At 39.6% G+C, this 22,500-nt stretch overlaps 1 long non-coding RNA gene and 1 other non-coding gene across 2 annotated transcripts in view; both read left to right on the top strand.

Annotated features, from left to right (window-relative positions):
- Nucleotides 1-3,089: 3,089 nt before the first annotated feature.
- LOC134738511 (uncharacterized) overlaps nt 3,090-22,500 on the top strand; it is a 53,305-nt gene continuing 33,894 nt past the window's right edge. Inside the window, exon 1 of the long non-coding RNA XR_010124239.1 lies at nt 3,090-3,301. This is a non-coding gene — a long non-coding RNA (uncharacterized LOC134738511). The remainder of the gene's footprint in view (nt 3,302-22,500) is intronic.
- On the top strand, nt 14,468-14,574 carry LOC129023092 (U6 spliceosomal RNA). The gene has a single exon (XR_008496665.1). It is a non-coding gene; the product is annotated as a U6 spliceosomal RNA (small nuclear RNA).

Genomic DNA, 22,500 nt, shown 5'->3' with positions numbered 1-22,500 from the left:
CCTGGATAATCTGCTGTCAACCCCTCTATTTTTTAGAGAGAGAGGACACACAGGAAACACATAACTCAGTCATATGTTTCACACACTGGGAGCTTTTCCTGTTTTGGCCTCAGGTGCAGGAATTCTGAAATCCCTTTCTCAGAAGCTATGACCACAGCTCACTGTAGTTTGTGGAAAGCTCACAGGGTCTGCTTTCAAGTAGTTAGAGCCTGGTTCCAATTCCAGTCCAGCCTCTTACTACCTATGTAACCGTGGGCATATCACTTACTAATTCATCATATGCTGTTTGTTTTACCCTTGAAATGTCTCTAGAATTTACCCACTTTCCCACATCTTTGCCACTCCTACCTACTGCAAAACATCATCTCCTACCTGGACTATTAAAATAGCTACACAACTTTTTTCCTGGCTTCCACCCCTTTCCCCCTAAAATGTGCTCAAAAAGATGTGTTTAAAACCTAAATTAGAACTTTTCTGTTGAAACCCCCCCCCCCCGTGGCTTCCCTTCATATTAAGAAGAAAATGCAACATCCTTTGTGGCCTTGAAGGGCCCTTTTCATGGGGTGGCCACTTCACCCCCATGCACCCCATTACTCTCTGCCTTCATCTCCTACCCTCTGCCCTACTCATTCACTTGCTCTCTTGCTTCCAGTCACACTGGCCTCCCAAGCTATATGCAAGTGGGCAGGATAAAGTAGTGTTTATGAGATTTGGAATGAGACAGCTTGACTCTGCCATTTTTCTGGCTGCATGGCCTTGTTGCTTAATCTCACGGAACCTGTTTCTCTTCTGTAAATGAGTACACCACTACCCACTTTGCAGGGTTGCCCTGAGGATTAAATGAGATATTAAATATAATGCAGTGAGCACCGTATTTGGCATATTGTCAACCCTGCGTCAAGAAGTGGTGGCTACTGAAGTGAGGAATGAGTGAGGAGTGTGGGCGGTGGAGGTGGGTGGGTGCTCTGAAGTGGAAAAGGGGCTCTAGAGCTTTCCCTAGAACAGGATAACCCTTTCCCTCACAATCCGTACTCCAATTTCAAGCCCAATTTCTGCTGAAGTTCAGCTCAAGCCCTTTCCTTTGATGTTCCTAGTAGAAATATTTAAACTATCACTGAGCCATCTCAATGAACTGTTGATTTCCCCTGCATACTCACTCTGCCAGCCCACAGTTCCATTGCTCTGGTCTAGAGAAGGCCAAGTCCTTGAAGAATTTATTTCCTGGAAGCCTGATTGATCTTGATTGCCTTTCATGGCCCCGCTCCAAGTTCTCCATATCGCTACTCAGCTGTGGGTCCCATTTAATAAAGGTGCCACAAATGTGGAGGGGGAGCTCCTGGTCTTTGCCAGTGAAACTGGCTCACTTTTCAGGCTTCATGGTGCTACCCTGGTTCCACTGCTGGATGAACACTCTAGGAGCCCGCCAGCTATGCCAGCTCTGCCAGCTCTGTTTTTGCCTTTTCAGCAGATACCCCAGGTCTATGTTGCCAGAGAAACGGCCACTATGTGCTGTTTGGATTCTTACCTCTATGCTAACATGAATCCACACTGTCATGCCTGCTGAATCATTTTTCTCTGCTCAGCTGAAAACTCAAGACTTCAGTGCTTCTGGGCTACGAGTTCTTTTGGACTATCAAGTACAAGAACCTGTGGATTTTAGACCAGTCACCTTGTATGGTAATTGAAATTTTAACAAGCTAAATGAGTAAGTGATATAAAATTCTGTTTAATATTAACTTCTTTAACCCAGGGAGTTAGGTAAGTGCTACCCATTGGGCCTAAATCATAGCACAAAATCACTCAGTTGCTCAGTTGGCCAGCAAGTGAAGCAAAACAGACAAAAACAAAAGCAAAAACAAACACAAAGCCAGCTTCCCTATAAACTACTTTGATCAGCTTTTTAAGCTTTCCCAAACTGACCATATTATTTAATTGTTAAGAGAACCTGTGGACCTTGGGACACAGGAACTGCAGAGTGCTTAAAAATCACTGAAACACATGAGCTATCTATTTCTTTACAAACCAATGACTAAAAAGGGTAATAAGTTTTAAATCAGGCTGTAATTCAGTGGTTCTCAAATTTTAAGATACTCAAGAGTCATCTGGAGACTCGGGAGGTATTAGAAATGGTCAGTCTCAGAGATTCTGATTTGTCACATCTGGGGTAAGGATCTGAAGTCTCTGTCTTTCCTAAGCTTCCTGGAAGAATTCTGCAGCAGATGGTCAGAGCTCACACTTTGAGAAGCCCTGAGACTGTAGGAGGGAGTTGCTAATTCATACCATATTTGTCCTCATTAATCTACTGTTTATTTTTCTAGGGTCTGCTCTGAGCTGGGGGCTTAAAGTACACTATATTTACTCTTTACAACATTGCCAAATGGTATATTATTATCATTCCCACTTTACAGATGATATAATTGAGACTCAGCATGCCAAATAACTGACCTGGTGGGCTGGGATTTGAACTCAGGTCTTTAATTTGTTTCTTCACCACATATGATACAGTGAAAGTTGAGAATGAGGGAGGCAGGTGGCCTGGGAACAAGCCAACTTAAGGCACACTCAGAGCTTAACCAGCCCTGGCAGGTCAAAAAGTTAGAATAATTAGATCTATTTTGTTTACACCGAAATTCCTTTTGTTGACTTTTTTTTAATTCCATGAAATCTTTTACCAAAATGTTATTTGGCATTATGCAGTTGCCAAAATGTGAGTTAATCATTTGAGTGAGTACACTTGGTAGCCAACATCTACATATTTTTCAAATATGCAGACACTTTGGCTAGTCACAGAGATACTGACTTAAGCCTAGTTTTAAAGTAGGAAATCTGAGTCACTGAGTGACCAAGAGATGGGGCCAACTTTTTATTATTATTATTATTCAGTATATTTTATCTACCTGGTTGCTAACCTGCACGGATGCAAATGCTTCTTCCAAAATGGGAAGGGCCCAATATACTCGGTGTTGCAGGAGGTTTTTCTCACATGAGAATCACTTATCCAAAGAAGCTGACAACTGAGGATAAAGTGAATCAGTGCTAATAGGAATGTTCTCTGTGCCTCGAGAGAAGATTGCCTAAGCTGCAACCATAACAAGAATGCTACTGAATTGTTCCATGCTGTTAAGATGGTGAAGGCTGGGGTGAGCAGGAAGGTAGCACCAGAGGAGGGCTGCTGTTCCAGATTTCAGACGATGACTTATAAAGTTTCTCTTGCCTTCCCTTCTTTCCACCAAAGAAGGAATGATAAACAGGGTAACAGCGGCCATCTTAAAGACTGAATGGCAGAGGGAGAAGGAGCATGGTAAGTCTGTGGCTTTGCTAATGGACAGAATAGAGTGGCACAGCTCCTAGACTGAATGCTTAGCCAACATCTTGGCAGAATGATTCGTGTTTCTGTAGGGCGAGAAATACTGGCCTGGAAACTTCAGGGATGTGCTGGTAGAATAATAGCAAAGAGATTTGCACAGCAGCTGCTTGTCTCATCCCTGGTTCTTGCCAAAGCTTCCCCCATCTTTCATCTCTTGAAGCACAAAAATTCCTCTCTTGCAACAATACTTCAATTCCATTTTAATATTCTTATTCATCAAATAGCATTTTACAGCCTAATTTAATGACCTTATAACACACACACTCTACTCATATCACAACTATTTGGACTGCTTCTTAGAGATATATGAGACCACTATACTAGTCCTGAGATCTTTAAACAGTCACATTTAAATACAATTTAGGAATTATTTTGCCCTTGTAAGTCTAGGCCTAATAACTATTGCCCAAATAGGAGATTTCAAAAGAGAATAGGGAAGATTTGATTGTAGCCACTGTTGAATTTGTCCATCAAAAGTCTTTTGAAGCTTCCTTTTGGCACAACATAACCTCTAGCCATGGTGAAATGAGGAAAGACTGACTGAATAAGAAGCTTATATCTCTGCCAGTGTAAGATTTTTCCCCAACCTTATGTGTTTCATTTTATTTTCCATAACTCTGGGTATGAAATTCACATCATTTCCCTTACCAGGATATTCTGAGGTTCAGCAGGAATTTGGTTGGGACATATTTTCCTGAGCATCTGCCTGAATTCTCCTGCCTTGAATATTTTTAAATCTTCATTCTTTTAGTCATGCTCACAGACTCAGTGCCTTGCAGAATGCTGGAACAGTCTTTGGAGATCATCTTATCCAATCCCCTTATATTACTTTCTCAATCCAAATTCCTCTCCCTTCCAGCTTTTCCTTAGAAATGGAAACAAAAATAATCGCATTTGGGCCCCCTGCCTGAATCTCCTAGGAACACCCTGGGCTCTGCTAAATGATTTGCTTGCCAGTGGAGTCTCTCTGTGGGAATACTGAGCTGCTCCCAAGTCTTCATGACACTACCTGCTTGTACCTTAAAATAACTCTCAGCTGGAAACCCTAATGTCAAACTCTGAATTCTGGTATTCTGTTTCTTTTCAGCTCAGTCTCTTTCTTTTGAAGAAAGGGCTCTGTCATTAAGTGCTGATTGTGAGTATGCTCAACCTGTTCTGGGAGTCTTTTGGGAGATTCCATTTCCACTGGAGTAGGCAAGATATCTAGGAAAAAGAAACAAGAGAATATTAATATGAATACCTGACATTTAGTGAACACTTGGTATGTGCCAGGCACTGTGCCAAGAGCTTACACATGTAACTTTCTTTAATCCTCCCTATATCCCACAAGTTAGTTATTACCATCCCTATTTCATGTTTGAGGAGACTTGAGCACAGGTCACAAAGCTTGTAAATGGCAGAGCCAGGATTTAAATCCAGGCGGTTTAGCTTCAGGATATACACTCTTTTTTTTTTTTTTTTTTTTTTTTTTTTTGAGACGGAATCTCATTCTGTCGCCCAGGCTGGAGTGCAGTGGCACGATCTTGGCTCACTGTAAGCTCTACCTCCCGGGTTCACACCATTTTCCTGCCTCAGCCTCCCGAGTAGCTGGGACTTCAGGCGCCTGCCATCACGACCGGCTAATTTTTTGTATTTTTAGTAGACGCAGGGTTTCATCGTGTTAGCCAGGATGGTCTCGATCTCGTGACCTCGTGATCTGCCCACCTCGGCCTCCCAAAATGCTGGGATTACAGGTGTGAGCCACCGTGCCCAGCCCAGGATATATACTCTTAATCATTATGCTATCCTATCTCCAAATATCTAAGGTGTAAGCAAGAAACCATCTTAATTTACATGAGTTAGGGAATTAAAAAAGAAACCGATCTTTTTGATAGTCTGATGAAATAACTCGGAGACCTCATCCTAACTGCAAGTGTGTACTTCTTTCTACACATGGTAGCCTCTGGGATCCCAGCTATACAGTTTGAGTATCTCAAATCTGAAAATTCAAAATCCAAAATGCTCCAAAATCTGAAACTTTTTTAGCACCAAAGGAAACGCTCATTGGAGCATTTTGGATTTTGGATTTGGCAATGCAAATATTCCAAAATCCAAAAAAAAAAAAGTCAGAAATCTGAAACACTGCTGGTCCCAAGCATTTTGGATAAGGGATATTCAACCTGTACTTCCTTAGTCCAAGGAGTTGGTCTTTATTACTCTGGTGCTAAAGAGAAATTACTTTCAGTTCTGTTGGAGACACTCATGATTCATTTGGCTCTTGTGCCAAAAGAATGGTGTTACTGAAACATTGGCAGCCTAGCAATTTGGTCTTCTACCCCGCCCCCTATCCTGGCCATCCTGGAGTCTGGTACAACCCCTTTTTGCTGAAGAAGGGCTCTGGTGATATTAGGCCCCTGTTCCTGCCAGCTGGAAGCTCTTCAGATACAGAGAAGAGGATGCCTCTCTTCTGATACCCTCACCCTGGATATACTCAGCTATAGTCCCTCCCTACACCTGTAATTCCAGCTCTCAATAATTTTTTATGCTTGGGTCCATAGCTTCTCTATTTTACAAGTGACTACATGTGAGTGTGTGTGGACACACATGCATACACACACACACACACACACGCCACAGCCATTGCCCCAAGACAGGTGTGCAAGGCCTGGAGGCTAGAACGAACTCCTTCCCCTAATTCTGCCCTTTAGCCCTGAAATTTCAGCCTCAAAAGCCATCCTATTTCCTGTTTCAGAATAAATGACATTTCCTCTAGAGAAACGCTCCGCCAGCCACCCCGGCAACATATTATACAAGGTAGAACATAATAAAGTGCTACAGTGCATGGTAGCAGATAGAATATATCTTCACAATTCCTGGTTTTCTTTTTTTTTTTCATTTTATTTTTATTTTTTATTTCTTAAATTTTTATTTAGATAGTTTTGGGGAAACAGGTGGTGTTTGGTTGTATGAAAAAGTGGTGATTTCTGAGATTTTGGTGCATCCATGACTCGAGCAGTGTACACTGTACCCAATGTGTGGTTTTTTAATCCCTCACCCCCTCCCACCCTTCCCTGGAGTCCCCAAATTCTATTATATCATTCTTATGCTTTTGCGTCCTCATAGCTTAGCTCCTGCTTATAAGTGAGAATATAAGATGTTTGGTTTTGCATTCCTGAGTTACTGCACTTAGAATAATGGTCTCCAAGTCCATCCAGGTTGCAGCAAATGCCATTATTTTATTCCTTTTTAGTGCTAAGTTGTATTCCATGGTATAGATCACATTTTCTTTATCCACTCACTGTTCGATGGGCATTAAGGCTGGTTTCATATTCTTGCAATTCAAAATTGTGCTGCTATAAACATGTGTGTGCAAGTGTCTTTTTCATGTAATGAATTCTTTTCCACTGGGAAGATGCCCAGTAATGGAATTGCTGGATCAAATGGTAGGTATACTCTTAGTTCTTGAAGGAATCTCCATACTGTTTTCCATAGTGGTTGTACTAGTTTATGTTCCCACCATCCAGGTGAAAGTGTTCCCTTTTCACCATATCCATGACAACATGTGTTCATTTTTTTATTTTTTAATTATGACCATTTTTGCAGGAGTAAGGGGTTATTGCATTGTGGAATTTGATTTGCATTTCCCTGATAATTAGTGATATTGAACATTTTTTCCTAAGTTTGGCCATTTGTATTTCTGCTTTTGGGAATTGTATATTCATATCCTTAGCCCACTTTTTGATGGGATTATTTTATTTTATTTTGTTTATTTATTTTTTATTATACTTTAAGTTCTAGGGTACATGTACACAATGTGCAGGTTTGGTACATATGTATACATGTTCTGTGTTGGTTTGCTGCACCCAATAACTCTTCATTTACATTAGGTATTTCTCCTAATGCTATCCCTCCCCCATTTCATCATACCCCGACAGGCTTGGTGTGTGATGTTCCCCACCCTGTGTCCAAGTGTTCTCATTGTCCAATTCCCACCAATGAGTGAGAACATGCAGTGTTTGGCTTTCTGTCCTTGTGATAGTTTGCTGAGAATGATGGTTTCCAGCTTCATCCATGTCACTACAAAGGACATGAACTCATCCTTTTTTATGGCTGCATAGTATTCCATGGTGTATATGTGCCACATTTTCTTAATCCAGTCTAACATTGCTGGACATTTGGGTGGGTTCCAAGTCTTTGCTATTGTGAATAGTGCCACAATAAACATATATGTGCATGTGTCTTTATAGTAGCATGATTTCTAATCCTTTGGGTATATACCCAGTAATGGGATCACTGGGTCAAATGGTATTTCAAGTTCTAGACCCTTGAGGAATCGCCACACTGTCTTCCACAATGGTTTAACTAGTTTACACTCCCACCAACAGGGTAAACAGATTCCTATATCTCCACATCCTCTCCAGCACCTGTTGTTTCCTGACTTTTTAATGAACACTATTCTAACTGGTGTGAGATAGTATCTCATTGTGGTTTTCATTTGCATTTCTCTGATGACCAGTGACGATGAGCATTTTTTCATGTGTCTGTTGGCTGCATAAATGTCTTCTTTTGAGAAATGTCTGTTCACAACCTTTGCCCACTTTTTGATGGGGTTCTTTGATTTTTTCTTGTAAATTTGTTTAAGTTCTTTGTAGATTCTGGATATTAGCCCTTTGTCAGATGAGTAGATTGCAAAAATTTTCTCCCATTCTGTAGGCTGCCTGTTCACTCCAATGGTAGTTTCTTTTGCTGTGCAGAAGCTCTTTTGTTTAATTAGATCCCACTTGTCAACTTTGGCTTTTGTTGGCATTGCTTTTGGTGTTTTAGTCATGAAGTCCTTGCCCATGCCTATGTCCTGAATGGTATTGCCTAGGTTTTCTTCTAGGGTTTTTATGGTTTTTAGGTCTAAAATGTAAGTCTTTAATCCATCTTGAATTAATTTTTGTATAAGGTGGAAGGCAGGGATCCAGTTTCAGCTTTCTACATATGGCTAGCCAGTTTTCCCAGCACCACTTATTAAATAGGGAATCCTTTCCCCATTGCTTGTTTTTGTCAGGTTTGTCAAAGATCAGATGGTTGTAGATGTGTGGTGTTATTTCTGAGGGCTCTGTTCTGTTCCATTGATCTATATCTCTGTTTTGGTACTAGTACCATGCTGTTTTGGTTACTGTAGCCTTGTATAGTTTGAAGTCAGGTAGCGTGATGCCTCCGGCTTTGTTCTTTTGGCTTAGGATTGACTTGGCAATGCGGGCTCTTTTTTGGTTCCATATGAACTTTAAAGTAGTTTTTTCCAATTCTGTGAAGAAAGTCATTGGTAGCTTGATGGGGATGGCATTGAATCCATAAATTACCTTTGGCAGTATGGCCATTTTCACGATATTCATTCTTCCTATCCATGGGCATGGAATGTTCTTCCATTTGTTTGTGTCATCTTTTATTTTGTTGAGCAGTGGTTTGTAGTTCTCCTTGAAGAGGTCCTTCACATCCCTTGTAAGTTGGATTCCTAGGTATTTTGTTCTCTTTGCAGCAATTGTGAATGGGAGTTCACTCATGAATTGCCTCTCTGTTTGTCTGTTATTGATGTATAAGAATGCTTGTGATTTTTGCACATTGATTTTGTATCCTGAGACTTTGCTGAAGTTGCTTATCAGCTTAAGGAGATTTTGGGCTGAGACGATGGGGTTTTCTAAATATACAATCATGTCATCGGCAAACAGGGACAATTTGACTTCCTCTTTTCCTAATTGAATGCCCTTTATTGCTTTCTCTTGCCTGATTGCCTTGGCCAGAACTTCTAACACTATGTTGAATAGGAGTGGTGAGAGAGGGCATCCCTGTCTTGTGCCAGTTTTCAAAGGGAATGTTTCCAGTTTTTGCCCATTCAGTATGATACTGGCTGAGGGTTTGTCATAAATAGCTCTTATTATTTTGAGATACGTTCCATCAATATCTAGTTTATTGAGAGTTTTTAGGATGAAGGGCTGTTGAATTTTGTTGAAGGCCTTTTCTGCATCTATTGAGATAATCATGTGGTTTTTGTCTTTGGTCCTGTTTATGTGATGGATTACATTTATTGATTTGCATGTGTTGAACCAGCCTTGCATCCCAGGGATGAAGCCCACTTGATCATGGTGGATAAGCTTTTTGATGTGTTGCTGGATTCAGTCTGTCAGTATTTTATTGAGGATTTTCGCACTGATGTTCATCAGGGATATTGGTCTAAAATTCTCTTTTTTTGATGTGTCTCTGCCAGGCTTTGTTATCAGAATTATACCGGCTTCATAAAATGAGTTAGGGAGGATTCCCTCTTTTTCTATTGATTGGAGTAGTTTAGAAGGAATGGTACCAGCTCCTTTTTGTACCTCTGGTAGAATTTGGCTGTGAATCTGTCTGGTCGTGGACTTTTTTTTGGTTGGTAGGCTATTAATTATTGCTTCAATTTCAGAACCTGTTATTGGTCTATTCAACAATTCAGCTTCTTCCTGGTTTAGTCTTGGGAGGGTGTATGTGTCCAGGAATTTATCCATTTCTTGTAGATTTTCTAGTTTATTTGCTTAAAGGTGTTTATAGTATTCTCTGACGGTAGTTTGTATTTCTGTGTGATCAGTGGTGATATCCCCTTTATCATTTTTTATTGCATCTATTTGATTCTTCTCTCTTTTCTTCTTTATTAGTCTTGCTAGAGGTCTATCAATTTTGTTGATCTTTTCAAAAAATTCAGCTCCTGGATTCATTGATTTTTTGAAGGGTTTTCTGTGTCTCTATCTCCTTCAGTTCTGCTCTGATCTTAGTTATTTCTTGCCTTCTCCTAGCTTTTGAATGTGTTTGCTCTTGCTTCTCTAGTTCTTTTAATTGTGATGTTAAGGTGTCCATTTTAGATCTTTCCTGCTTTCTCTTGTGGGCAGTTAGTGCTATAAATTTCCCTGTACACACTGCTTTAAATTTGTCCCAGAGATTCTGGTACATTGTGTCTTTGTTCTCATTGGTTTCAAATAACATCTTTATTTCTGCCTTCATTTCATTATTTACCCAGTAGTCATTCAAGAGCAGGTTGTTCAGTTTCCATGTAGTTGTGTGGTTTTGAGTGAGTTTCTTAATCCTGAGTTCTAATTTGATGGCACTGTGGTCTGAGAGGCAGTTTGTTGTGATTTCTATTCTTTTACAGTTGCTGAGGAGTGCCTTACTTCCAACTATGTGGTCAATTTTGGAATAAGTGCTATGTAGTGCTAAGAAGAATGTATATTCTGTTGATTTGGGGTGGAGAGTTCTGTAGATGTCTGTTAGGTCTCCTTGGTTCAAAGCCAAGTTAAAGTCCTGGATATCCTTGTTAACCTTCTGTCTCTTTGATCTGTGTACTATTGACAGTGGGGTGTTAAAGTCTTCCATTTTTATTGTGTGGGAGTCTAAGTCTCTTTTTAGGTCTCTAAGGACTTGCTTTATGAATCTGGGTGCTCCTGTATTGGGTGCATATATATTTAGGATAGTTAGCTCCTCTTGTTGAATTGATCCCTTTACCATTATGGAATGGCCTTCCTTGTCTCTTTTGATCTTTTTTGGTTTAAAGTCTGTTTTAAAAGAGACTAGGATTGCAACCCCTGCTTTTTTTTTTTCTTTCCATTTTCTTGGTAGATCTTCCTCCATCCCTTTATTTTGAGCGTATGTGTGTCTCTGCACATGAGATGGGTCTCCTGAATACAGCACACTTGATGAGTCTTGACTCTTTATCCAATTTGCCAGTCTGTATCTTTTAATTGGGGTATTTAGCCCATTTACATTTAAGGTTAATATTGTTATGTGTGAATTTGATCCTGTCATTATGACGTTAGTTGGTTATTTTCCCCGTTAGTTGATGCAGTTTCTTCCTAGCATCGATGGTCTTTACAATTTGGCCTGTTTTTGCAGTGGCTGGTAGTGGTTGTTCCTTTCCATGTTTAGTGCTTCCTTCAGGAGCTCTTGTAAGGCAGGCCTGGTGGTGACAAAATCTCTCAGCATTTGCTTGTCTGTAAAGGATTTTATTTCTCCTTCACTTATGAAGCTTAGTTTGTTTGGATATGAAATTCTGGGTTGAAAATTCTTTTCTTTAAGAATGTTGAATATTGGCTCCCACTCTCTTCTGGCTTGTAGGGTTTCCGCCGAGAGATCCGCTGTTAGTCTGATGCGCTTTCCTTTGTGGGTAACCCGACCTTTTCCTCTGGCTGCCCTTAACATTTTTTCCTTCATTTCAACCTTGGTGAATATGACAATTATGTGTCTTGGGGTTGCTCTTCTCGAGGAGTATCTTTGTGGTGTTCCCTGTATTTCCTGAATTTGAATATTGGCCTGCATTGCTAGGTTGGGGACGTTCTCCTGGATAATATCCTGCAGAGTGTTTTCCAACTTGGTTCCATTCTCCCCGTCACTTTCAGGTACACCAATCAAACATAGATTTGGTGTTTTCACATAGTCCCATATTTCTTGGAGGCTTTGTTCATTTCTTTTTACTCTTTTTTCTCTAAACTTCTCTTCTGACTTCATTTCATTAATTTGATCTTCAATCACTGATACCCTTTCTTCCACTTGATTGAATCAGGTACTGATGCCTTTGCATGCGTCATGTAGTTCTCATGCCATGGTTTTCAGCTCCATTAGGTCATTTAGGGTCTTCTCTACACTGTCTATTTTAGTTAGCCGTTCATCTAATCTTTTTCAAGTTTTTAGCTTCCTTGCGATGGGTTCGAACATCCTCCTTTAGCTCAGAGAAGTTTGTTATTACTGACTTTCTGAAGTCTACTTCTGTCAACTCATCAAAGTCATTCTCCGTCATGCTTTGTTCTCTTGCTGGCAAGGAGCTGCGATCCTTTGGAGTAGAAGGGGCACTCTGGTTTTTAGAATTTTCAGCTTTTCTGCTCTGGTTTCTCCCCATCTTTGTGGTTTTATCTACCTTTGGTCTTTGATGATGGTGACCTACAGATGGGGTTTTGGTGTGGATGTCCTTTTTGTTGATGTTGATGCTATTCCTTTCTGTTTGCTAGTTTTCCTTCTATCAGTCAGGTCCCTCAACTGCAAGTTTGTTGAAGTTTGCTGGAGGTCCACTCCAGACCCTGTTTGCCTGGGTATCACCAGCAGAGGTGAAAAACAGCAAATATTGCTGCCGATCCTTCCTCTGGAAGCTTTGTCTCAGAGGGGCACCTGGCTGTATGAGGTGTCAGTCAGCCCCTACTGGGAGGTTTCTCCAAGTTAGGCTACACGGGTATCAGGGACCCACTTAAGGAAGTGGTCTGTCCATTCTCAGAGCTCAAACACCATGCTGGGAGAACCACTGCTCTCTTCAGAGCCATCAGACAGAGATATTTAAGTCTGTAGAAGTTTCTGCTGCTTTTTGTTCAGCTATGCCCTGCCCCCAGAGGTGGAGTCTACAGAGACAGATGGGACTCATTGAACTGCAGTGGGCTCCACCCAATTTGAGCTTCCTGGCTGCTTTGTTTACCTACTAAAGCCTCAGCAATGACCGACACCCCTCTCCCAGCCAGGGTTACCAGTTCCATCTCAGACTAGCAGTGAACAAGGCTCCATGGGCATGGGACCCTCTGAGCCAGGCACGGGATATAATCTCCTGGTGTGCCATTTGCTAAGACCATTGGAAAAGCGCAGTGTTTAGGTGGCAGTGTCCTGATTTTCCCAGTACAGTCTGTTATAACTTCCCTTGGCTAGGAAAGGGAAATCCCCAAACCCCTTGCACTTCTCAAGTGAGGCGATGCCTTGCCCTGCTTTGGCTCACTCTCCGTGGGCTGCACCCACTTTCTGACCAGTCCCAATGAGATGAACCAAGTACCTCAGTTGGAAATGCAGAAATCATCTGTCTTCTGCATCGATCATACTGAGAGCTGCAGACCGGAGCTGTTCCTGTTCGACCATCTTGGAAGGGACCCCCATTTTGTTTTTTTCTTGCTTTATTTTTTGAGTTTCTTGTAGATTCTGGATATTAGTCCTTCGTTGGGTGCATAGGTTACAAAAATTTTCTCCCATTCTGTGTGTTGTCTGTTTGCTGATTATTTCTTTTGCTGTGCAGAAGCTTTTTAGTTTAATTAGGTCCCATCCATTTATCTTTGTTTTTGTTGCATTTGTGTTTGGGTTCTTGGTCATGAATTCTTTGCCTAAGCTAACGTTGAGAAGAGTTTTTCAAATGTTATCTTCTTGAATTTTTATGGTGTCAGGTCTTAGATTTAAGTCTTTGGTCCATCTTCAGTTGATTTTTGTGTAATGTGAGAGATGAGGATCTAGCTTCATTCTTCTACCTGTGGCTTGCCAATTATCCCAGCACCATTTGTTGAATAGGATGTCCTTTCCCCACTTTATGTTTTTGTTTGCTTTGTCAAAGATCAGTTGGCTGTAAATATTTAGCTTTATTTCTAGGTTCTGTATTCTGTTTCATTAGTCTACATGCCTATTTCTTTTTTTTTTTTTTTTTTTTTTTTTTTTTTTTTTTTTTTTGAGACCGAGTTTCACTCTTGTTGCTCAAGCTGGAGTGCAATGGTGCGATCTCAGCTCACCACAGCCTCCACCTCCTGGGTTCAAGCAATTCTCCTGCCTCAGCCTCCAGAGTAGTTGGGATTACAGGCATGTGCCACCATGCCCAGTTAACTTTGTATTTTTAGTAGAGACAGGATTTCTCCATGTTTGTCAGGCTGGTCTCAAACTCCCAACCTCAGGTAATCTGCCCACCTCGGCCTCCCAAAGTGCTGGTATTACAGGCATGAGCCACTGCGCCCCGCCTTACATGCCTATTTTTATACCAGTACCATGCCGCTTTTGTAACTATAGCCTTGTAGTATAGTTTGAAGTCCAGTAATGTTATGCCTCTAGGTTTGTTCTTTTTGCTTAGTCTTGCCTTGGCTATGTGAGACCCTTTTTGGTTCTTTTTTGGTTCCATATGAATTTTAGGATTGTTTTCATAACAAGAAATTTCCTTTAAACACATTGGCTGATTGTCCCACTCTTTTTTCCTTCCTACAGAAATAGAAATATTAGATGAGTGAGGTTAGGAGTACTACTGAGAATGGTTAGCTGTTCACTCCTCTTTCTCAGGAGCCAGCTGCCCTTGGGGAACAGATATCTGCCTTGCTGTTATTAGAAAACTTGGTTTATGTGCTCACTTTAACAGCATCTGTACTAAAATTGGAATGATACAGAGAAGATTAGTGTGGTCCCTACACAAGGATGATATGCAAATGTGTGGAGTGTTCCATATTTTTAATCATTGGCATCCCTGAAAAGAGATGGGGAGGGCACAAACAACTTGAAAACTGTTCCAGGTTATCATTTATGAAAACTTCGCCAACCTCTCTAGAGAAGTCAATGGTCAAATTCAGGAAATACAGAGAACCTCTGCAAGATTCTACAGAAGAAGTTCACCCCCAAGACACATAATCATCAGATTTTCTAAGGTCAAAATAAAGGAAAGGAATGTTAAAGGCAGCTAGAGAGAAAGGGCAGGTCACCTACAAAGGGAACCTCATCAGGCTAACAGCAAGCTGCTCAGCAGAAACCTTACAAGCCAGAAGAGATTGAGAGCCTATATAATGTTCTTAAAGAAAAAAATCTTCAACCAAGAATTACATATCCAGCCAAACTAAGCTTTCTTAGCAAAAGAGAAATAAAATCCTTTCCCTAAAAGCAAATGTTGAGGGAGTTTGTTACCACTAGACCTGCCTGACAAGAGAACTTGAAAGGAGCACTAAATATGGAAAGGAAAGACCATTACCAGCCAATACAAAAGCACACTTAAGTGAACAGACCAGTGACACTATAAAGCAACCACACAAACAAGCCAGCATAATAACCACCTAACAACAGAATGACAGGATCAAATGTACACATATCCATATTAACTTTGAATATAAATGGGCTAAATGCCCCCACTTAAAAAGCATGGAGTGGTAAGGTAGATAGAAAACCAAGACCCAGCAGTATGCTGTTTTCAAAACACCCATCTCACATGCAATTACATCCATACGCTCAGAGTAAAGGCATGGAGGAAAATCTACCAAGCAAATGGAAATCAGATAAAAGCCAGAGTTGCAATCCTAATTTCAGACAAAACAGATTTTAAACCACAAAGATCAAAAAAGACAAAAGAGGGCATGACAATAATGGTAAAGAGTGCAATTCAACAAGAAGACCTAACTATCCTAAATATATATGCACCCAAAACAGAAGCACCCAGATTCATAAACCAAGTTCTTAGAGACTCACAAAGATACTTAGACTCCCACACAATAATGGTGGAGACATCAACAATCCACTGACAGTATTAGGCAGAGACAGAAAATTAGCAATGATACTCAGGAGCTGAACTCAACATTAGACAAAATGGATCTGATAGATCTCTACAGAATTCTCCATCCCAAAACAACAGAATATACATTCTTCTCATCACCACATGACACATACTGTAAAATAGAACAAACAATCAGACATAAAAGAATCCTTAGCAAATAGGAGAATACTGAAATCATACCAAACACACTTTCAAACCATAATGCAATAAAATTAGAAATCAAGACTAAAATAATTTATCAAAACCACACAATTACATGAAAATTAAACAACATGCTTCTGATTAACTTTGAGGTAAATAATGAAATTAAGGCAGAAATCAAGAAGTTCTTTGAAACTAAGGAGAACAAAGATACAACATACCAGAACCTCTGGGACACAGCTAAGGTAGTGGTAAGAGGGAAATTTATAGCATTAAATGTCCACACCAAAAAGTTAGAAAGATCTCAAATTCACAACTTAACATCGCAGCTAAAAGAAATAGAGATGCAAGAGCAAACCAACCCCAAAGCTAGCAGAAAAGAAATAACACAAATCAGAGCTGAACTGAAGGAGACCAAGACACAAAAGACCATTCAAAAAATCAATAAATCCAGCAGCTGTTTTATTTTTTTTGAAAAATTAATAAGATAAGCCACTAGCTAAACTAATAAGAAGAGAAAGAAGATGCAAATAAAAACAATTAGAAATGGCAAAGGGGATGTTACCACTGACCCCACAGAAATAAAAATAACCATCAGAAAGTACTATAAACACCTCTATGCACACAAACTAGAAAACCTAGAAGAGATGGTTAAATTCTTGGACACATACGCCCTCCCAAGACTGAACCAGGAAGAAATTGATTCCCTGAACAGACCAATAACAAGCTTTAAAATTGAATCAGTAATAAATAGCCTACCAACCAAAAAAAAAGCTCAGGACCAGACAGATTCAAAGCCAAATTCTACCATATGTACAAAGAAGAGCTGGTATTATTCCCACTGAAACTATTCCAAAAATTGAGGAGGAGGGACTCCTCCTCATCTCATATGAGGCCAACATCACCCTGATACCAAAATCTGGCAGAGACACAACAGAAAAAGAAGACTTCAGGTTAATATTCTTGATGAAAATTGATGCAAAAATCCTCAACAAAATACTGACAAATGGAATCTAGCAGCACAGAAAAAAGCTAATCCACCAAGATCAAGTAGGCTTTATTCCTGGGATGCAAAATTGGCCCAAGATATGCAAATCAGTAAATGTGATTCATCACATAAGCAGAACTGAAGGCAAAACACGTATGATTACCTCAATAAACTAGGTATTGAGGGAACATACCTCAAAATAATAAGCGCCATCTATGGCAAACCCACAGCCAACATCATACTGAATGGGTAAAAGCTGGAAGCATTCCTCTTGAAAACCAGTGCAAGACAAGGATGCCCTCTCTCACCACTCCTATTCAACATAGTATTGGAAGTCCTGACCAGGAAAATCAAGCAAGAGAAAAAAACAAAGGACATTCAAATAGGAAGAGAGTAAGTCAAATTTTTCCTGTTTGCAAATGACATAATCTTATATCTAGAAAACCCAAGAGTCTCAACCCAAAAACTCCGTTAGCCTGTAAACAACTCCAGCAAAGTTTCAGGATAGAAAATTAATGCACAAAAATTACTAGCATTCCTATACACCAATAATAGCCAAGCCAAGAGCCAAATGAAGACTGCAATCCTATTCACAATTGCCACAAAAAGAATAAAATACCTAGGAATTCAGCTAACCAGGGAGGTAAAAGATCTCTACATTAAGAATTACAAAACAATGCTCAAAGAAATCAGAGATGACACAAACACATGGAAAAACATTTAATGCTCATAGATTGGAAGAATCAATACCATTAAAATGGCTGTACTGCCCAAAGCAATTTATAGATCCAATGCTACTGCTATCAGACTACCAATGACATTCTTCATAGAACTAGAAAAAAACTATTTTAACATTCATATGGAACCCAAAAAGAGCCCAAATAACCAAAGCAATCCTAAGTAAGAAGAACAAAGCTGGAGGTATCACATTACCCAACTTTGAAATATATTGCAGGGCCACTGTAACCAAAATAGCATAGTACTGGTACAACAACAGACACATAGACCAATGGAACAATAGAGACACCAGAAATAAGGCTGCACACCTACAACCATCTGATCTTTGACAAAGCTGACAACAAGTAATGGGGAAAGGACTCCCTATTCAGTAAATGGTGCTTCTGATTTCTTGCTCCTGGTCTGCATTCCAGTTGGGGAGACATTTCCTTTATGCCCTGTATCCATGATAAAAGGCTGCAAGGAAACTCTGTTTTAATCTCTTACTTAGGGTATAGGAGAAGGAAATGGTTTGAGAGGACATGGTGTACCCTTGTCACAGGTGTCACCAGAGCAAGGTCCTTCAAATTAATGACACAGGAGAGGATGGTTTCTAAGAACTTTGCTTGTTGGCTTCCAAGGCAGCTTTGAAAGGCCATGTAGCTGTGATTTCCTGAGTGCCAACATACATGCACTCAGGAAATACCATGAAGGGCACTTGACACACACAATTCAAAACAATACTACCAGACAGGTATTTAACAGATGAGAAAACTGAAGCATAGAAAGTTTCAGTAACTCCTTTAAGCTTGTCCAGTGAAAAAGTGGCTGACCTATGCAGAGCTGTTTTAACTTATAATTGGAAGCCCTGCTGATTAGCTGCAGTAGCAGTTCTGAATTCCCAGGATCAGAGTGAAACTGCCTAGACTGGTATCTTGCTCAGAATAGACAGATGAGTGAATTAATCAATAGTTAAGATGAGTCCACCCGGTAAGCAGCCTCTTTTTGCCAGCATAACATTCTCCTAGTGAAATCTTAATGTTAAAACTCAACATACAAAAATCAAAAGCTGAGCAATTTCAGTTGACATGAAGGTGGCAGAACCAGAGCACCACTTGAGGCTTCCTTCTTATTCCCACCTAAAGTCCCCAAAGCACTGCCATAAAATTGCAAAACTTGGCCCCAGTAAAGTTTGAAAACTACCTAATGAGTCCAGCTCCCAACTCAGCATGATAGACAGTATGCTATTTATCAGAAAAAGTCCTGCATTGGGTTATAGGGTGTTAACATGGAACTCTTTCTATTTTGGTTGCTGTTGACAACAGATGCCACATTCCAAAATGACAGACCATCTTGGCTGAGAAATTATTACAAGACTCATCTGCAGCATAGAGGGTATAGAAGGTTCAAGTTGTTGGCTATTGGAAAGGGTCTTGTGAGGAAAGTATTGGGGGGTCCCCTTCCTTCTCATCATCTCAGTTCAAGGGAAAGAGGCTCCGGTGGGTTCATTTGGAGAATTTGAGTCTTGCTGCTTCTGGTTGGCAGGCATAGTGGAGCAAGGGAGGATGAGGAGAGAAAGACTTGGCCAGTTACTTTACCAGTGGAGTGGAGAAGAAATGCTGTTGTAATAGTAAGGGCCTGCACTTACAGATTGTCACTGTGTGAGAACAAGACAGCATGGGAGTTTTCTTAGATCTTGTTCAGTGGGGTCACCTGAAGGATACTAAAGCCCTAGCAGAAAAGAAGCTGAAGGAAGATTACAAGGGACAGAGGGGAAAGGAGAAACAGTCAGACTAGGCTGCATTCACCCAGGTCAAGGAAACTGCAGACAGGCGATAACCAGGAATAAGAAAGATCCCTGAGGAGCACAAAAAAGAGTCAGCTTAAACACCTGCCAGCCCCAGGGAAGGTGAGCCATTGTAGCAGCACAGTCACAGTGGCTTTCATGCCCCTTTATCTGTCCTTCCTTCTCTTCCTTCTACATGGAAGGGTCAGAAATCATGGTGAGCCAAGCTATGGGAGGAGAAAAAGCATGAGGCAAAGAAATAGAGAAATGTCATACTCCCATAACATCCCTTTCATTTTAAATTACTGTTTGTTTTTGTTGTTGTTGTTGTTTTGTTTTTGCTTCGTTTTGTTTTGCTTTTTTTTTTCATGTTAAGTGGCTGTAAAACTTTCGTTTACCTAAAGGGCTTTTTATCCAGGGCAGGGAAAGACCACACTCAATGAGAAGATTTAAAGAGAGAGTGGGAGTCAAATGTCAACTTTAGTTTGTATTTATACCCATACATGTTGCTCATCCAACAAATGAATTTTACTTATGTTCAGATGAAATATACACCTTGTAAATTATTTCTATAGAGTCTAGTCCAGCCTTCAGGAACTTACAGGCCAAGACTTTCTACAACAGCTCTGGGAACTTTTGAGCAAAGCTTGCTCTGTTTCTCCTGAACTACTTTTCTCCAGACTCTTTTCTCATGGGACACAGCTTCACAATTCTCTCTCTTGGGCTCCCTCCCTTGGAACTGCCTGTCCTCCATATGTCTTCTTTTGTCCTTATGGAGCCCATTCCTGGGCCCAGTGCTCCCTAGGTAGAGGCACTATTCCTCTTTGGTGACTGTGAGGAGAATTCCTTAATGTTCTCCATTGGAAAATTAACCTACATTGAAATGACAAAGCTCCGAACATGTGAGGTCTTCTGAGCTTTGTTTTCCCTTCCCTCCATCATCACATTCAGATCCTGAGAACTTCCATTATGAAAACATCTATGAAAAGATCTGGGCACCAATGACTGTGTTCACAGCTTTGAGCTTTCAGCCCCACTATCAGACTTTTTTTAATCAATTCCATCTTAACACCCTCTATGGACACTGCCTGTTCTGAACTGTCTTCTGAACGTTTCCTTCTTCTCTCAAATAGAATTTTATTTTCCTCTTTACATATTTTGCATTGACTTTGGCATGCATCAGCAGTAACCAAATAACCATTCTTGACATCTTGGCCTGCTGTTTAGAAAACCCTCCCACAAAATTTCAACAAGAACTACCCCCTAGAGATGGTATCAGATAGCCTTTGCCATTATAGACAGTCATATTGCTATTTCCCAAGATATCTTTATAGGAAACAGCTGGCTTCTGCCTGCACCATCTGACAGACAAACAGCATTATCAAAACATAAGCAGGCTGCTTCTTTCTTGGGATAAAGGAAAATAAGATAACAGTGAGTAAACAGAAAATTATGATCCTTACTTTCCCCTTGTTTTCTTGTATTTAATCAAGTCATTTTCTAAAGGGAAAGTTTGCCATCAAAATTTGGATGCAGGTTACTAGACCAGCCAAACAAACTATTAATTTATAAAAATATCATGATAAATATAATTCAAGCCTGTAAGTGAAGAGAAAGGAACTAGCAGCCCATTCTATTGATTTTAGCACACATAGCACATGCAGCTTGTGTGTACAATTTAATTTCTGGATAGGGTGTCTAAAGATGATTTTCAGCATCATCTATTAGTAACTGAAACAAAAAGTCAAGAAATAAAAACAGTTAAATATTTTCTAATTAGGTTGAAATTAGAAAATACCTAATAGCCCTTTGCTGAAACTAAAATCTCAACACAGTAATATCAAATGTTAGTGATGTCATAAAAACAATAATATAAAACATACTAACTGACTTGATTTAAAATGTAGTCTATCAATCAGGAAAAAGACATCCTTTCTAAGATTGATATCTATCATTGTGTTCTCCCTCATCATGTTGTAATCTCTGTGAAGGTAAAGACCAGGACAGCTTTGTTAATTCTAACACTAATACTGAATATCGCCTAACACTAATACTGAATGAATATCGGCCATTTGATCAACTGTTCAATGCTATTTACTCATTCATTTTTTATTCGTTAACAATTGGATTCTTTGCAAAGACCTCGTCAAAATAAGGATAAATAAGATATGGCTCCTGCCTCCAGTTGCTCACAGCCAAAGAAGAAAGACAGACTTACAAGTATATTATTGTGACACAAAATGTTCAATGCTCCAGGAAATATTTGAGCTGAACACAGATGAGATAATGGCTAACTCTGCCCTGGGGAAAAAGCAAATCTTTTCAGGGAAGGATTCCTTTTAGCTGGGTCTTAACGAATGAGAGGCCAAGGAAACAACAGAGTGTAGAAGGACTCTTTAATAAATAAATCTGAAAAAACTTTTTTCTTTATAACCTAAACGTCAAGATTATTTAAATAGACTTTTTTGGGGCTTTTTATTGCCATTCAGAATCATGCAGAGTATTCTTTAATAATCAAAATTTTTGCCCTATATTTTTGTTTTTGAAGAAAAAGCAACAGATAGACCATTCCACTTGGCTACATGTTCATATGTTGATTACTCCTCCCAAATTTGGAAATTGATTTGAAGTGATAGTCAAGCTTGACATTTGTGTCCCTCTGCTTATTTTGTTTTCACAAGATTGTTTTCTATGAGATGTAAATACCATTTCTCAACCAGATATCATTTATCTTGTCCCAAATAAATAACTGCTCAAAGTAATAAAATCAAGATTCTTCAAAACAAACCATGAAAACATCATTCATACCAGACCAAAAGAGAAAAAGAAATTTAAAGGTACGTGTAGTAGAATTAATTGTATTAAACCATGAAAATGTTGATCTTGTCTACATATATCTGTATATTCTGGAGCTGGAACTTTTTCTTAGAGATAAACAAAATGTTACAATGTTTAAAAATGTCTTAATAAATAAAATAATCCTCTTTGGGGAAGATAATAACCACATCTCGTGCTAATAATAATTCTATGTAATGTAAGATATTAGCGTATTTACTTAATATTTTGTTCAAAGAGTTTGAGTTTAAAAAAAGAAAAGATTATGGTGATAGTTACATGACTCTATGTTGGTTAAAATTCATGGAATATACACTTAAAAGGTTGATTTTATTGTATGTCAACCTAAAATATAAAATTTTCAAAAATTTAAA

This window comes from Pongo pygmaeus, chromosome 1 (assembly GCF_028885625.2).
Source record: "Pongo pygmaeus isolate AG05252 chromosome 1, NHGRI_mPonPyg2-v2.0_pri, whole genome shotgun sequence".
Taxonomy (NCBI): Eukaryota; Metazoa; Chordata; class Mammalia; order Primates; family Hominidae; genus Pongo; species Pongo pygmaeus.
This window is presented reverse-complemented; position numbering and strand designations above follow the sequence as displayed.